Below are 3,667 nucleotides of genomic sequence, written 5' to 3'. Positions count from 1 at the left end.
TAATATAATATCGATCATTAAAATCACCAACGAACATTAACAATTTGCAATTCCGGCTTCACAGCCAGAACTGAGCCAAGGAATAGACGCAGCAACTGCTGCGCCTCTTCCAAGGGACGCAGCTATGCTGCGCCTATTCCTGGCTGATTTCTGTCTCTGAACTCCCGTGTTGCGTTGACCTAGTTTTAATTACGTATTTAATTAACTATTATTCGTATTATCACCCTTAATTTCTGTTCGTTAATTCCTTTATTTATTCTTTCTCAAATTATCCGTTTTAAAAGTATTTTCGACATAAATCATGAACCCGATGTAATTATTGTATTTCCTTTATTGTATTTATCATTGTATTTCTTTATTATTTCTTGTATGTTTTCACATGTAATCAATCTAAATCCCGATTCGACCTAATTGTATGCTAAATTAATTGATAACCGACTTAGTTAGTTCTCAAATGCTAGGATTAAAACGTTGGATGTTGCATTGCATGCATATAACCGTCAATATATCGAGTATAGACGATTTTCCCTAATCATTAGTAGAGGCCGCTATCGAGGCGGGCGGGATTAGGTGTTCGATCAAAAGAGCTTCCTAATACGTACCCTCACCCCTTACTCCAGATCTCTGTGAACATCCGTGTTCATTGGCATCCACGAGACTCATTCTAGACATAGAATGCTAAGGGTAACGAGTTGTGGTGTTCATGTCACTACTTTGTATCTTGACATGACACGAAGTATTCGAACGGTTTCCAATTTTCCACAATAAATTGGTGGCGACTCCACAAATTCAAACGCTTGTTCCCAAGCGCCCCCGTGGCCCATGTCCACAGTTTGGCGACTCCGCCGGGGATAATACACTTACGTGTAGCCAAGGGTGAAACTTGAACAAGGTTAGGGAATAGTTTGTACAAGACAATTGTCGGTTTTCATAACTCGGTCTTCCTAGATCGTTTATTCGGCCTTCCTAGGCCCAACCCAACCCATTCGACCAATCGTCCTGTCTAAACGGTCCTAATTCTTATTTGGGCCTAAGGATGGATAGCGATTGACGTCATCCATACCATGGTACTTACTCTTGTTTGTATCAAGGACTTTCACTACTTGAGGAAATGGACAAGGAATCGGCCTTACTCTTGTTTGGTACGAGCCTCTCCACAGACTTCGGGTTTGATTGTTCGGTATGGCAACCCACCCTTTGAACCAAAACCCATTTAAATGCACTCAGCATCCCGTTATAATGCTTGTATATTGTTTGTACCATACGTGATCACCCTTTTCTAAACAAAACCATGACGATTTTTTGTAAAATTCAAAATCCTTCTTTAAAATGTAAAATTTCGAACTTGGGCCTACAAGCCAAAACTCTGTCCAATTGTCGAGTCAAAATTCGGGCCTCTAAAGCCCATTTCAAAACCTCACTTCGAGTCCACTCCTACAACTACACTAAAGTTGACTAGGACCAACATTTTTCAAGCTTTGTCATTTCCTCAAAACTCACTGACACAAGTGGCACACTCCCACTTCACGAGTCAAAACATTTCTTTTCAAGTAAGTGTGCTAGAGTGGTCGATCGTGTTTTGATTCGTCGTCGATCTCTTATTCAGTTTCCAAGATGCCTGAAACAGGCGACGTGAACTTCAACCAACTCCAGAATAGTAATGATCAAATCCTAGCCGCGCTAGCTCGTCTCCAAGTTACTCAAGACCAAGTGTATGATCGCCTTGACACCATTGAGGGCCGAATATATGCCGTGGAAAGGAGGATGCCTCCTCGAGAAAGTGAGATCGCTGATGACTTCGTGAATGACTTCGGGGATGAAAATCCTCCCATGGGTATGACTGCGTCTGAGAAACGACTCCAATAATTAGAGGAGCAATTGATGTATCTTAAAGGGGATGACATTTATAGGGAGAATAATCGCAAGTATGAGGCTGTGAGTTCCAAGTTGCCAACCAACTTCAACATGACGGATATCCCTAAATTCAAGGGGCATGAAAACCCTTTGAACCATATCCGCGCTTTCAAGGATTACATGTCTATCAAAGGCATTAAACCCCAGATGTTCTTAAGGATCTTTCCTTCATCTCTTGATACCATCCCAAAACAATGGTTCTATTCGCTAGAGCACAAGAAAATCGCTACTTGGGACGATGCCGCAATCGAGTTTCCTAAATAATATGCGGATAATGCTGAAATCCAAGTCAACATGCGCACTTTAGAGGTTCTTACCCAAAATGATAAAGAAGGTTTCACCGATTTCCTAAGTCGGTGGAGGAAGACTAGTACTCAACTTGTTGAACGTCCGGATGAGGCTACCCTTGTGGAGAAATTCGTGGACAACCTAAAGCCCATCTACGCGAATCATTTGAGGTATCAAAACATCAAGACTTTCAAAGATTTGACCGTACTAGGGACAAGGATCGAAGATGACATTCGTAAAGGGCTCTTGTCCAAAACGATAGGTCGTGGATATCAAGGTCAACAAGTCGTTCTTACGGTTCCACTAGCAAGACTGATGAAGTTAACCTCCTTGAGCCATCTAAGAAGAGTACCCCTCCAAGGAAATTCACAAATCTAGGGGACACGTATTCCAACGCTCTGAAAAGATTGATGAAACTCGGGAAACTTTAACCCATAGGCCCTACGCCCGAACCAGAAAGGAAATCCAAGTTCTGGGATGAGAATTTGTACTGCGAATACCATAGAGGTAAGGGACATGATACAGAGAAATGCTACAAATTGAAAAATGTACTTCAAGACATGATTGAAGACGGTCGCCTACCAATACCACCTGGAGGTAAGCCTAACAACACTCAGAATCCTCTTGGAGTTCTAGTGATTACAAATGAAGAATCTACCATAGATTGTTCACATCTCATTTCTCCAGTCGAAAATGAAGTTCATGCAATAGAAAATGAAGGGAACTACTCCACCATTTCCCCAACCATCACTGATTTCATCGCATGGGCAAAAAGTGTAGATAGGCAAGTCTTGGAACTAGAGAGTGCAGTGGCAACCCTACGCGGCCCCAACGCCACACCTAAAGAACGTGCACCGCTAGTTTTCTCTCAAAACACTACAATGCAAGAAGTAGTAGCCATGGTTGATGAACTAGTCGACCAAATTATCCAATTAGAAGCTGAAATCATGAGAATGAGGGAACTTGTTACTATCAATGGAATATGGGCCGATGATGATGAAGATGAGTATCTCACTGAACATTACTTAGTCAAAGTCAGTGAGGAAATAGTCCCGAATTGTGAAGATCAAGATGTAGATCACCTCACTCGTTCAGGGCGCCCATACCAAAATACTTCTCAAAATGGTCCCATAGCAAACGGTCCAACAAATGTAGTCATACCAAATGATAACGAACAAGGCTCTACCGATCATCTACTAAAGCAACTACAAAAGACAAAGGCTGATCTTTCAGTCTGGCAACTAGTATCAAGCTCATTCCCACATCGCCAAGCTTTACTGCAAGCTTTGGCCAAACTAAATGTGGCACATAACTCCACACCCGACGACGTGGTCAACTTGGTCTTCCAAGAATCACCAAAGCTAAGTAATCCTATTACTTTCTCGGATGAGGATTTGTCACCCTTCGGTGCTAGTCATAACTTGACTCTTTATATCACCGTCATTTGCTTAAAGAAGAATGTGCC

The sequence above is a fragment of the Silene latifolia genome, chromosome 1, assembly GCF_048544455.1.
Source record: "Silene latifolia isolate original U9 population chromosome 1, ASM4854445v1, whole genome shotgun sequence".
Classification (NCBI taxonomy): domain Eukaryota; kingdom Viridiplantae; phylum Streptophyta; class Magnoliopsida; order Caryophyllales; family Caryophyllaceae; genus Silene; species Silene latifolia.
The sequence above is the reverse complement of the archived record's forward strand: the minus strand, read 5'-3'. Positions refer to the sequence as shown.